General features: G+C 44.8%; 1 protein-coding gene and 1 long non-coding RNA gene across 5 annotated transcripts in view; one reads left to right on the top strand and one right to left on the bottom strand.

Annotated features, from left to right (window-relative positions):
• Window positions 1-14,726, bottom strand: part of HIVEP1 (HIVEP zinc finger 1) — a 311,461-nt gene that overhangs the window by 147,407 nt on the left and 149,328 nt on the right. The window lies entirely within an intron of this gene.
• LOC143782446 (uncharacterized) overlaps window positions 1-14,726 on the top strand; it is a 29,496-nt gene that overhangs the window by 1,773 nt on the left and 12,997 nt on the right. Inside the window, exon 3 of one of the 2 annotated variants that reach the window (XR_013216951.1) lies at window positions 9,548-9,660. The exons of the other annotated variant lie outside the window; for it this stretch is intronic. This is a non-coding gene — a long non-coding RNA (uncharacterized LOC143782446). Of the gene's footprint in view, window positions 1-9,547; window positions 9,661-14,726 lie in introns of those variants that run through there. 2 annotated transcript variants of the gene reach the window in all.

Raw genomic sequence — 14,726 nt, 5'->3', positions numbered from 1 at the left:
ACACAATACTACTAATCAGTGTTTTCAATATCACATGTATTTATCAATGAAGAGCAGTTAACAGCATCTCTTAGGCTGCTTTCACACATCAGCATTTTGCAGTCAGGCTCAATCCGGCGAATTTTGAAAAATAAAACGAACCAGGCGCTTGATGCCGCCGGATCCGTTTTTTTCTCATAGTCTTGTATTAGCGACGGATTGCGATGGATGGCCTCACGTTTCATCTGTCGTTCGCCGGATCCGTCGAAAATTGTTTGTTTATCTGGTGGCCGGAGAAAACGGACAAAGTAACGTTTTTTGTCGCCGGCAAAAAAACAGACAGGTCCGGCATTTGCTGCAATGGAAGCCTATGGGCACCGGATTCCCCTTTTTTAACTGCGCATGCTCAGATACAATTGGCCAGCCCCCAATCAGGAAAGTGATATAAAGCCTGCCAGGTAGGGCTTCACTCATCCATTTACCAGGCAGCTAGCAAGCAAGACACAGACCGGCCACTAGAGCTAAAACCTGTCGCCAGACCTTACACCTGCCCCAGGCCAGCCAGCCACAGCCTGCCAGCAGCAGCTAGCCACAGCCTACCAGGCCAGCCACAGCATGTCTTCCTCTGGGAACCCTCCCCCGCGTCGTCAGTGCTGTGAGGTAAATAAATGTTTTTGTTTGCCGTATTTTTGGTGATGGTTATATATATATATATATATATATATATATATATATATATATATATATATATATATATATATATATATATATATATATATATATATATATATATATACGCATGCATACATACATACATACACATATATATATATATATATATATATATATATATATATATATATATATACATATATATATACATATATATATATATATATATATATATATATATATATATATATATATATATATATATATATATATATATACATATATATATATATATATATACACACTCACCGGCCACTTTATTAGGTACACCATGCTAGTTAACGGGTTGGACCCCCTTTTGCCTTCAGAACTGCCTCAATTCTTCGTGGCATAGATTCAACAAGGTGCTGGAAGCATTCCTCAGAGATTTTGGTCCATATTGACATGATGGCATCACACAGTTGCCGCAGATTTGTCGGCTGCACATCCCAAAGATGCTCCATACAAGGCAGGATGGATCCATGCTTTCATGTTGTTTACGCCAAATTCTGACCCTACCATCCGAATGTCGCAGCAGAAATCGAGACTCATCAGACCAAGCAACGTTTTTCCAATCTTCTACTGTCCAATTTCGATGAGCTTGTACAAATTGTAGCCTCAGTTTCCTGTTCTTAGCTGAAAGGAGTGGTACCCGGTGTGGTCTTCTGCTGCTGTAGCCCATCTGCCTCAAAGTTCGACGCACTGTGCGTTCAGAGATGCTCTTAGGCCTACCTTGGTTGTAACGGGTGGCGATTTGAGTCACTGTTGCCTTTCTATCAGCTCGAACCAGTCTGCCCATTCTCCTCTGACCTCTGGCATCAACAAGGCATTTCCGCCCACAGAACTGCCGCTCACTGGATTTTTTTTCTTTTTCGGACCATTCTCTGTAAACCCTAGAGATGGTTGTGCGTGAAAATCCCAGTAGATCAGCAGTTTCTGAAATACTCAGACCAACCCTTCTGGCACCAACAACCATGCCACGTTCAAAGGCACTCAAATCACCTTTCTTCCCCATACTGATGCTCGGTTTGAACTGCAGGAGATTGTCTTGACCATGTCTACATGCCTAAATGCACTGAGTTGCCGCCATGTGATTGGCTGATTAGAAATTAAGTGTTAACAAGAAGTTGGACAGATGTACCTAATAAAGTGGCCGGTGAGTGTATGTGTATGTGTATGTATGTGTATATATATGTGTGTATATATATATATATATATATATATATATATATATATATATATATATATATATATATATATATATATAAAATTTTTGTGTAAAGGGAACCTGTCACCCCCAAAATCGACGGTGGGCTAAGCATTCGGGGATGCTGTAGATAAGCCCCCAGTGTATCCTAAAAGATAAGAAAAAGAGGTTAGATTATACTCACCCAGGGGCGTTCCCGCTGCTGGTCCGGGTCCAGCACCTCCTATCTTCATAGGATGACATGATCTTCTGGTCTTCACACTGCGGCTCCAGCGCAGGCGTACTTTGTCTGCCCTGTTGAGGGCAGAGCAAAGTACTGAAGTGCGCAGGCACCGGGAAAGGTCAGAGAGGACCGGCGCCTGCGCACTGCAGTACATTGCTCTGCCCTCAACAGGGCAGACAAAGTACGCCTGCGCTGGAGCCACAGCGTGAAGACAAGAAGAGGACGTCATCTGATGAAGATAGGAGGCGCCGGACCCGGACCAGCAGCGGGAACGCCCCTGGGTGAGTATAATCTAACCTCTTTTTCTCATCTTTTAGGATACATCGGGGCCTTATCTACAGCATTCCAGAATGCTGTTGATAAGCCCCTGATGCTGGTGGGCTTACCTCACCCTCGATTTTGGGGGTGACAGGTTCTCTTTAACAGGAAGCTGCAGCATCAGAGGTGCTTCCAGGAGACGGACGGGGTGGAAAAATACCCAGAGCTGGCTCACAATTGGTAAGTTTCTTACATGAATTGCAGAACCACATCATCACAGACATCACAGTACACACAACACATAAGCCTACATCCAAGCACATACCGTGTTTTTTTTTTTTTTAGTCTTCCGATTCTGGGTCTTGATCTTTATGTCCTCAAAGCACCTTCCAGGGTTGTCGGCGTGAGCATCAGGGCGGTCGCCATCGAGTAAGTACCTTTTTTATTTTTTGTTACATTTTTTTATTTTTCCACTTCATGTTGAGGATTTCCGTGTAATGTTTTTGTTTGTTGTCTTTTTTTAACAGGCTTCATGGCGTGCTCCGGACTTGGACGGTGAGGAGGCCGGTCTAGACATCGACCTCCTCATCGATCTAATCCGAGAGCGGGAGCCGCTGTGCAATATGGGGGACCGCCGCCATGCTGATCTTGGTGTGACCCGTCGGCTCTGGGAGGAAGTATGCCACAAAGTAGTGGACCATTGGGAGGACCTTGATATTCGGGCCTAGAATCAAGTGCGTAAGTATTCACAGTAAAGTTATGTTGCTGGATGTAATGTGTTGTATACTAACCAATTTGTGCTTTCCTTTACAGGGGAAAGAGTTATCAAGCGGTGTTGGTTAGTCAGGGATCGCTACAAGAAGGAGTTAAACAAAGAGATGCAGGCCCCGAGTGGATCGGGAGGATGCAGGAGCAAGAACAAATATGCTCGAGCCCTGCCGTTCCTCCGGTCGACTATGGTTAGCAGAAGGTAAATATTTCCCACCCCATTTACTAAGTACAAATGTTTACATGTGTAACTTTTTTGGGGGGTTTCAGCCAGGGCCAAGCAATAACAATATATTAATTACATTTTTTTTTTCTTTGTTCCACAGCACCGTCTGCAGCACTCAGGAGCCTGCAGAGTTGAACCCTTCTGAAGAGATCCCACAGGAGTCCGCCCCCGGGGGCCACTTCGACAGACCCGACACATCTGAACCTTCCCAGCCTACCCTCACATCTGGTCCCTCGGTCCCATCCACCAGCACTGGAGCATCGTGGCAGACTTCGTTACATGAAGCTGCTGGTGAGGATGTAGCTTTTCCTTTACCCCACCCTTCTGATGCTGCCACCTCTAGAACACCTGTGGGTTCTGGGCGGCAGTGCCAGAGAGGTCAGGTACAGAGCTATGCGCCCGAGTTCTTGCATCTGAATGCAGCCTTCCAGAACTGTCTCAAACTGTTGTCGGAGCAAATGACTGCATGATTTAACCTCCTCAACAACAGTATTCTTGAGCACGCGTCTGGATAGAATGCATTCAGATGCAAGTAAATAGCCAAATCACTCCTTTTTCCAGGCAGTAGTCAAGCGCATAGACAAGCTATCTCCTGACCAGCAGATGCATGTAATGCAAGCCTGCCAGTTTGCCCTAGCGCATGTTAGCTCCCAAGCCCCTCCACCCACCATGGTAGTTCCTCCAGCACCTGCCCCCCTTCCAGCCACTGTCCCTCCACCCCCTCCTATACAATACCAGCATCCAGCCCCGTACCAGCATCCTGCCCCGTACCAGTTCCCAACCACATCATCTGTGCCTCCACTCCCTACCCAACCTCTACTACCTGATTACTACCACCAGTCTCCTTCCACACCCATCATGCCCCAAACACAACCCTCTTCTTCTCCACCCACCATCTCTTCTGCCTCTCAATCCCTCCACTCCTCAAACCTTCCAAATTCCCATCCCTACTCCCGGTTTTATGTCCACCCATTCTCTTTCTTTCTGCACCCCTTAACCTTGTTTTACCTTCTGATCCGTCAATACCACAATCTTCTCTCCACACTCCCACTGTCAAGTGGGTCCAATCTGACAATGACAGCTCCTCCAGTATTATCTCCACCCCACACTACTTAAACTTAGAATTTTTTGTATAAAATTTGTAAATAAAAAAATAATTTTTTGGTTTAAAAATTTTTGTCTTTCATTTATTTAATTATAAGCTTAAATAATTTGGGTAAAACCCAACAAGGTCCAATACTTTGGGAAAAAAAAGTTTCAATACTTTGGGTAACAAGGTCCAATACTTTGGGTAAAACAAGGTCCAATATTTTGGGTAAAACCTAACCAGGTACAATACTTTGGTTAAAACCCAACAAGGTTCAATACTTTGGGGAAAAAAAAGTTTGAATACTTTGGGTAAAACAAGGTCCAATACTTTGGGTAACAAGATCCAAAGTGCAAGACAAAGCTTTCAAACTATATCATCCTGCCAGTGTACTCTTCCTTGAGGTGAAATAAAGTATTCTGCAAATTTGTCCCTCATTCTGGAAACGGACACAGAACTTCTAAAATTAATGTCATGATAATCATTCAAGGTGGTTTCTTCAAAGTGGTCATCAATGGCAATCTGTTCCTTGCATATTACGAAATTGTGCAGGACCACACAAGCTTTCACAACCTCATCCACTGTGTCAGTCTTCAGGTTTATAGCGGTCAACAGAACCCTCATTTGGATGTTAGAATCCAAAAAGCGCACTCCACCATACTTCGTGCTCGTGTTAGACGGTAATTAAAAACTCTTTTAGTTGGTGTCAATCCACTACTTGAGTATGGCTTCAGCAGGTGTTCCGAGAGTTGGAAAGCTTCATCTAAAACACATACAAATGGCATTGGTGGTCCAGAGGTTTCAGGCAGCGGTCTTGAGGGTGGAAATTGGAAGGTGTTTCCATAGAGATGACTCCCCATTGCAGACACTTTAAAAACTTGCAAATTATTTGAGCGGCCATAGGCCCCAATATCGATGGCTATAAACTTGTATTCTGCGTCTGCGATGGCCATGAGCACAATGGAGAAATATTTCTTGTAGTTTAAGGCCATGTTCACACTTTGCGGTTTTTACCGCGGAACCGCGGCGATTTTGATGCTGCGGGTCCACAGCAGTTTCCATAGCGTTTCCATTTACATGTAAACCCTATGGAAACCGCAAACCGCTGTGCACATGCTGCGGGAAAAACCGCGCAGAAACGCAGCGGTTTAAAACCCGTGCAGAAACGCAGCGGTTTAAAACCCGCAGCATGTCACTTCTTTGTGCAGAATCGCTGCGATTCTGCACCCATAGGAATGCATTGAACCACTTACTTCCCGCATGGGGCTGTGCCCACGTTGCGGGAAGTAAGCGGTTAATGTGCGGGTGGTACCCGGGGTGGAGGAGAGGAGACTCTACTCCAGGCCCTGGGAACCACATTTGGGGTAAAAAAAGAATAAAAATAAAAAATCATGTTATACTCACCTCTCAGCGCTGCACGCGGCCGGCCGGTCAGAGTTGCTGTGCGAGCAGGACCTGCGGTGACATAGCGGTCACATGACCGTGACGTCACGAAGGTCCTTCTCGGCACAGCATCTTTGGAACCAGAGCGCCGCGTGCAGCGCCGAGGAGATCCGGACATCGGAGGGTGAGTATAACCAATTTTTATTATTTTTAACATTACTATTGATGCTGCATATTGCTGCATATGCAGCATCAATAGTATAGGAGTAATCCCGCAGCGGAAACCGCGGAACAAACCGCGATAAATCTGCAGGGATAACCGCAGCGGTTTTGCCCTGCAGATTTATCAATTCCACTGGGGGAGAACCCGCAGAGGGACGCCGCAAAGTGTGAACGTGGCCTAAATATTCTGAGCCAGATGCAGCAGGTTTGACGATGTTTCCCGTCCACTGCGCCCAAGCAATTGGGAAACTGACAAATTTTTGGGAATTTTTCTGCAATATCCAGCCAACTCTCTGTTGTGTGATAAATTCTTTATGCAAACAGTCCCACAATTCGCAGCAGGTGTGCTTAACAATCCCCTATATGGTGGAAATCCCGAGTTTAAATTGAAAATGGAGTGAGGAAAGTGATTCTCCAGTTGCAAGGAATCTGTGAAAAAAGGCAAGGCAATAATTAGTACAAAATACCAGCAACAACATTACAGTTATAAGTGTGCTTTAACAGTAGGAGATACAATAAAAATGGCTTACCGAAGAGTCACCATCAGACGCTCTGCCGGTGAAATGGAGAAGCGGCAATATGTGTCATTTCTTCGGATGAGGTGTCCAATCCGTTCCACCCAAAAAAATCGAAGTTCTTAGTTTGCATGCGCACATAGCTGAAAAACTTCTCGGGGTTTCTGCTTAAAGGGAACCTGTCACCACGTTTTTGGAAGATGGGATAAAAATAGCGTTAAATAGTGGCAGAGGTGGGCGTTACATTAGTGTGTGTGTTATGCGTTTATTACCCACCTAAGTTGCCGAAATAACTTTGCAAAGTCTCCGTTTTCGCCTGTCAATCAGGCTGGTCAGGTCGCATGGGCGTTGTCTTCCCCCAGATTTGGCGTAGTTTTCCGTTGGTGGCGTAGTGGTGTGCGCATGCCCAAAGTCCGGAATCCTCTTCCAGGGGATTTAAAATAGCGCGGTGTTCGTTATTGCATTGGTGATCGGTGGGTGCGGCCATCTTCCTTTGGCCGCGCGTGCGCAGAAGCGGCGCTCTGCTGGCCGCGGCTTCAGGAAAATGGCCGCCGCGATATCCATCTGCGCACGCGCGGCATCCCGCGGCCATTTTCCTGAAGCCGCGGCCAGCAGAGCGCCGCTTCTGCGCACGCGCGGCCAAAGGAAGATGGCCGCGCCCACCGATCACCAATGCAATAACGAACACCGCGCTATTTTAAATCCCCTGGAAGAGGATTCCGGACTTTGGGCATGCGCACACCACTACGCCACCAACGGAAAACTACGCCAAATCTGGGTGAAGACACCACGCCCATGTGACCTGACCAGCCTGATTGACAGGCGAAAACGGAGACTTTGCAAAGTTATTTCGGCAACTTAGGTGGGTAATAAACGCATAACACACACACTAATGTAACGCCCACCTCTGCCCCTATTTAACGCTATTTTTATCCCATCTTCCAAAAACGTGGTGACAGGTTCCCTTTAACTCCATGTAAAATGTTGAATACACACCACGTGTCATTCTCTGTGCTGTGATTGGGTGGATCCAAAAAACGTCGTCGCTGCAGACGCATGATGCGTTGTCTCTCTCGCTCCTTCTCCATAACAATCGCTTTCAAACGATTCGCCTCAAAGTGAAATCCAAATAAATCTTCAGTGTGAGTGTTTGCCATCACGCCTTACATCTTCACTACTTTCTCTACAACCTGTCAAGATGGGAAGTAGAAACACTGTATATATGTTATTAGTAGCCAATAACGTTTGGGAGCCTCCCAGGGGAGTTTTTAAAAACGGATACATCGTAATCCGTCGTAAAACTGATTAAAAAACAAAGAAACGGATGAAGAACTGATGTGATGGATCCATTTTTTTGCCGGATCCACTAGTCCGATCCGGCAGAAAAACGTATCCGTCGCATCAGTTTTTCACAATTTACGACGAGCAACCGAATTGAGCCTGATGTCAAAAAACTGATGTGTGAAAGCAGCCTGAGGCCGGGGTCACACTTGCGAGTGCAATGCGAGAAACTCACACTAGTCTCTCACATCAATCGCCGGCACTCGGGACCAGAGTCTGCATGTATTTCTATGCAGCTGAACGCTCCGGTTCTGAGTGCCGGCGGCAGTGCCAGGTATTGATGCAAGTTTCTGACACTGAACTCGCAAGTGTTACCCCGGCCTTATACTCACAATGTTTAACCCATTAACGAAACCCCCCATTACAGCTTTTTTTTTTTAGTTGTCTTACCCCCTTAGTGACAGACAATTTTTTAAATCTAACCAGTGTCACAATATATGGTAACTCAGGAATGCTTCAACATATCTTATTGATTTTGAGACTATTTTTCGTGACACATTGTACTGTGTCACGGAATTTACCATTAATAAATTTAATGGTACTAAATTTACCATTGATAATTGTAAATTTAGGTCTATATGTTTTGCGTTTATTTATAAAAAAATAAAAAAAAAAAATCAGAAATTTTACAAAAATTTGCAATTTTCAAACTTTGAATGATTATCCCTTTAAAGGGAATCGGTCAGCAGTTTTTTTGCTATGTTATCATAGAGCAGCATGATGTAAAGGCAAGAGTGCTGGATTCCAACAATTTATCACTTACTGGGTTGCTTGCTGTGGTTTTGATTGGAAACCCGTTTTCTCTGCTGTAGAAATGGTCTGAATGCGAAGCTGTGTAACACCCCGCCCACACCTCTGACTGGCAGCTTCCTGGGTACACTGTGCATTATCAGCAAGCTGCCAATCAGTGGTGGGGGCGGAGTTACATAATTACCCTGACTGACCTAACTGAGACCTAGTCAGGCAATCATGGTCTCCTGCTAATAAAATACTGACTGTATTGAAACTACAGCACACAGCCTAATAATTGACACATCCATGGTATCAGGCTTTCTTACCCTATACTATGCTGCTCTCAGATTAAATAGCAAAAACCGGCTGACATATTCCCTTTAACCAAAAGTTATAATATTCAATTACACCAATTTAGGATACATATAATTAGCTTCTATGAACGCTTTGTCAGGGTTTAAAAAAAAAAACCACAACAATTGTGCCATTATTTTATGCATCGCTATATCCTGAGAATCATAGCTTACTTTACATTGTCATTGTATTTTCGTGGTCAACTTTTTAGTGCACTTTTATTTAATTTTTAATGAAGTGGAACATATAATATGTCTTACAATCAGTTTTTTTTATATAAATTCTATACCATTTAAGATACAGTGTTAATTTTGTAGTATGGGTTGATATAGTTGTGGGGTTAGAACATGTGTGGTTTGTCGTCTTCCCCGTGATAAAGTAGATTTTATTGGAAAATGGTGGCCATGTTTTTTCCTAACATATTTTTGCTTGTATAAGATTAGTCTCACAAAGGGATTAGAAGAAGTCATCCTTTGATTGTTTGATAACTTACATAAAAATAAGGGCTTGTTTACATTGTTTTTTTACCATGTTTTTCCAGAAAAAAAACACCCTGTTTTACGGTACCAGAAACGGATGAGATGAATGAGATTTCTTATATGTCATGCATACGCATTGCTTACTTGTTGCTTGGAGATATAAAGAAGCTTCAAATCTGCAGCATGTCGATTCTTTCAGTGTTCTACACATGATGTACAATAACAAATTGTATTGTGGTACACACAATCAAATGAAAGGGAAAAAATGCATAAAAAATGCACATCAAAATATGAGTATTTTGTAACTGCCAAGAAACAAGAATTTGCAGCAGATATTTCTGCAGCCAAAGCAGAACATGTTCAGTACCGTAAAGCTACTTATAGCGGTGTATTATTACCTCCTTGTCCTAGTCCTGATGGGCTGACCCCTTCTTGCATTGGTGCTTTCTTCCAAAAACAGCCCCTCACTGATCCACATGTACGTGGTATTGCAGTCTACCCCTACTGACAACACTACACAGCAACACCATACAACGCATAAAACGATCTAGCTCAGATTCTAGAACACAATTTATGTTGTTGTAATCCAATTCACTGCACAGTAAATCCAACCATTCAGGTTTAGTTATATTTTCCTCCACTTATTTTATGAGAATTAATAAAATCTGATGACTACGTAACAGATAGCTGATACAGCAAGATGACAACAACACACAAAAAAAATTGTATTGTTGAATTATATTTCTCAAGGGTCTTTTATGCAAATTAGCCCATACTCCAGAAGAAACAAAATGCTTTAGTTCCGTATATGCATCATAATAAACACACCCTATATTAATAATAATAATGCACATATTATAACTATTTATATAGTTTTTGAAAGCAGCAGCAAGTACCTGGAGAAATTATTGCTGTATGTGCGCAGCCAACACATAAAATAGAATGTGCCATTATCACGGTGATTCATAGCCCAAAAAACTAATCTTCTTTGCACAGGTTGTGCAATCAGATCCTGCTTTTTTCTCATTGATTTTATTGGAAAACATACATTCCATTCAGGGCACGATCAATAGCCATGTTTAAAATAAAGACACCATTAGTGAGATACAACTTCACTAGCTAGGCCTGATTGGTCTCCTTTCTACATTTAACAGCAATTGGCATGAGTTATGTCACCGACAAATTGATGGACCAATCTCACTTCTAATTTATAGACCACCAAAGTGTGAAAGTTACAGCTCTGGTCCTTATCACTCTTGTCAGGCCTAGTCAAACATGAAAGGAAACCAAGCAAAATAAAAAACAAAAACAATGCTTCAACGGATGTAATAAAAAAGAATTATCCAGAAAATAAAACTATTTTATTGATCCACATTGTATAAAATATTCAGAAATCATATGGCCAGGGTATTGTTGGCACTTCCAATAACATAGATATGGGAATCATTTTAGTGATACTACATAGGAGGAAATGGTTCCTGCAGCTACATTTTTGTGCTGCAGAATGTGCAAGGGGCTACACTAGAAAACCAGCGGCTTAGGCTGCTTTCACACTAGCGTCGGCCCGACGCGCGTTGTGAAATAAATGCCCGACTTGGGAAGCAGAAGCAGTCTTACGACGCTTCCGCTGCCCCGTTGTAAGGTCCGGGGAGGAGGGGGCGGAGTTTCGGCCACGCATGCGCGGTCAAAAATGGCGGACGACGCACAAAAAAGTTACATGTAACTTTTTTGTGTCGACGGTCCGTCAAAACACGACGCAACCGTCGCACGACGGTTGCGACGTGTGGCGATACGTTGCAATGCGTCGGTAATGTAAGGCTATGTGCACACTTTACGGGGTCCTCTGCGGGTTCTCCCGCAGCGGATTTGATAAATCTGCAGGGCAAAACCTCTGCGGTTATCCCTGCAGATTTATCGCGGTTTGTTTTGCGGTTTCCACTGCGGGTTTACTCCTATACTATTGATGCTGCATATGCAGCATCAATAGTAATGTTAAAAATAATAAAAAATGGTTATATACTCACCCTCTGACGTTCCGATCTCCTCGGCGCTGCACGCGGCGGTCCGGTTCCAAAGATGCTGTGCGAGAAGGACCTTCGTGACGTCACGGTCATGTGACCACGACGTCACCGCAGGTCCTGCTCGCACAGCAACCCTGCGACTGGACGGCCGCGTGCAGCGCTGAGAGGTGAGTATATCGTTATTTTTTATTTTTATTCTTTTTTTACACTAATATGGTTCCCAGGGCCTGGAGGAGAGTCTCCTCTCCTCCACCCCGGGTACCATCTGCACATGATCCGCTTACTTCCCGCATCGTGGGCACAGCCCCATGCGTGAAGTTAGCGGATCAATGCATTCCTATGTGTGCAGAATCGCAGCGATTCTGCACAAAGAAGTGACATGCTGCGGAATGCAAACTGCTGCGTTTCTGCGCGGTTTTTCCGGCAAGCATGTGCACAGCGGATTGCGGTTTCCATAGGGTTTGCATGTAAATGGAAACGCTATGGAAACTGCTGCGGACCCGCAGCATCAAAATCGCCGCGGATCCGCGGTAAAACCCGCAAAGTGTGAACATGGCCTAAGTGTATGGGGAAAAAACGCATCCTGCAGACAACTTTGCAGGATGCGTTTTTTCTCCTAAATGACGCATTGCGACGTATTGCAAACGACGCTAGTGTGAAAGTAGCCTTACAGTCACTGGCACCGAGCAGAGCGGATTACTTATGGTAATGACTGATGGAAGATTGGAGTAGTTGTCAGTCCAGTACATTGGGGCTGAACATCCCAGGATCCAAGTACCGAATATAACAAAGGTATCACTGACACATACGGTAACTTTTTCACTTGATTTCGATGGTTGGGAGATCCGATAATAGGCCCCTTCGAATGCCAAACCTTGTACACATGTAGGTTTGTCTAGTAGTAGCATTAATGTAATAAACTAAACACATTATATAATCAAAAATTCAAGGGTTTTTCACGTTTAGCGTTACTTTTTAAAAGGTTTTGTGTGGAAAAATAACTCTTCCAGTCTATACTCTGACTACTTATTAAGAGCAAATATTCTATTTTTTGATGATGTCTTTATCTTTCTGCAGACACACATTACATTATAAATAGGCAAGGTGACTTATCTTATCCACTGCCAGAATCTCTAGCGACATCCTATCTCCTTTAGGGCTCATACTCACTTGTGAGAAACTCGGAAGAGTCTCGCACGGCAATACCCGACACTGCACCCGACACTCAGGAGCGGAGCGTGCGGCTGCATGTATTCCTATGCGGCCGCACGCTCTGATCTGAGTGCCGGCAGCAGCGCCGGGTATTAACATGTGAGTACGAGCCCTTATACAAAAAAAGCCAGGTGAAATTCTAACGGACTAATCCTTTTCACCGGTGACATCTGTTAACAAGGAGTGAGTGGCCTTTGTAAACATTACATAGTCAGCCGATCCTGCTGAAATCTTTCGGTTCAGTCGTTAAGGTACCGTCACATTAAGCGACACTGCAGCGATATCGACAACGATGCCGATCGCTGCAGCGTCGCTGTTTGGTCACTGGTGAGCTGTCACACAGACAGCTCTCCAGCGACCAACGATGCCGAGGTCCCCGGGTAACCAGGGTAAACATCGGGTTACTAAGCGCAGGGCCGCGCTTAGTAACCCGATGTTTACCCTGGTTACCAGTGTAAATGTAAAAAAAAAACAAAGACTACATACTTACATTGCCGTGTCTGTCGCGTCCCCTGCCTTCAGCTTCCCTGCACTGTGTAAGTGCCGGCCCTAACAGCAGAGCGGTGACGTCACCGCTGTGCTTTGCTTTACGGCCGGCACTGACACATTCAGTGCAGGAAGCTCTGAGCAGCAGCGCGGATGCCGGGGGACGTGACAGACATCAGAGGGTGAGTATGTAGTGTTTTTTTTTTACTTTTACAATGGTAACCAGGGTAAATATCGGGTTACTAAGCGCGGCCCTGCGCTTAGTAACCCGATATTTACCCTGGTTACCATTGTAAAACATTGCTGGCATCGTTGCTTTTGCTGTCAAACACGACGATACACGCCGATCTGACGACCAAATAAAGTTCTGGACTTTCAGCAACGACCAGCGATATCACAGCGGGATCCAGATCGCTGCTGCGTGTCAAACACAACGATATCGCTATCCAGGACGCTGCAAGGTCACGGATCGTTGTCGTTCTCATTGCAAAGTTGTTTAGTGTGAGGGTACCTTAAATGTGACGGTACCTTTAGTGTGAAGGTACCTTTAGGTTCGACTTATCTTATCTGAATGGGGGGCTAAAGGTACCTTCACACTGAACGATATCGCTAGCGATCCGTGACGTTGCAGCGTCCTGGCTAGCGATATCGTTGAGTTTCACAGGCAGCAGCGATCAGGATCCTGCTGTGCCATCGTTGGTCGGAGCAGAAAGGCCAGAACTTTATTTCGTCGCTGGATCTCCCGTAGACATCGCTGAATCGGTGTGTGTGACGCCGATTCAGCGATGTCTTCACTGGTAACCAGGGTAAACATCGGGTTACTAAGCGCAGGGCCGCGCTTAGTAACCCGATGTTTACCCTGGTTACCAGCGTAAACGTAAAAAAACACACTACATACTTACATTCTGGTGTCTGTCCCCCGGCGCTGTGCTTCTCTGCACTGTGTCAGCGCCGGCCGGCCGGAAAGCAGAGCACAGCGGTGACGTCACCGCTGTGCTTTCCGGCTGGCGCTTACACAGTGCAGAGAAGCACAGCGCCGGGGGACAGACACCGGAATGTAAGTATGTAGTGTGTTTTTTTACGTTTACGCTGGTAACCAGGGTAAACATCGGGTTACTAAGCGCGGCCCTGCGCTTAGTAACCCGATGTTTACCCTGGTTACCAGGGGACTTCACATAGTTGGTCGCTGGAGAGCTGTCTGTGTGACAGCTCTCCAGCGACAAAACAGCGACGCTGCAGCGATCGGGATTGTTGTCTAAATCGCTGCAGCGTCGCTAAATGTGACGGTACCTTAAGTGCACAATGATTTTGTGACTTAGCCAAACATATACACGGTATAAGTTCCTGGCCTTTGGAGAATGGAGGCTTATGGCTTCCATCTGGCTAGTATGTTTTAGCAACTGCATTGTTTTGAAACAAGTAAAGTAGGAAAGGGTTGAAGGCACATCATCCATCAAGACTCTGGCCACTGTCAGTTGTATAACTCTCCGACAGTAGCCAAAAACATTATTTACACTTACCC

Source organism: Ranitomeya variabilis, chromosome 6 (assembly GCF_051348905.1).
Source record: "Ranitomeya variabilis isolate aRanVar5 chromosome 6, aRanVar5.hap1, whole genome shotgun sequence".
Classification (NCBI taxonomy): Eukaryota; Metazoa; Chordata; class Amphibia; order Anura; family Dendrobatidae; genus Ranitomeya; species Ranitomeya variabilis.
Note: the sequence above shows the minus strand (reverse complement) of the source record. Positions and strands in the feature narration are given on the sequence as shown.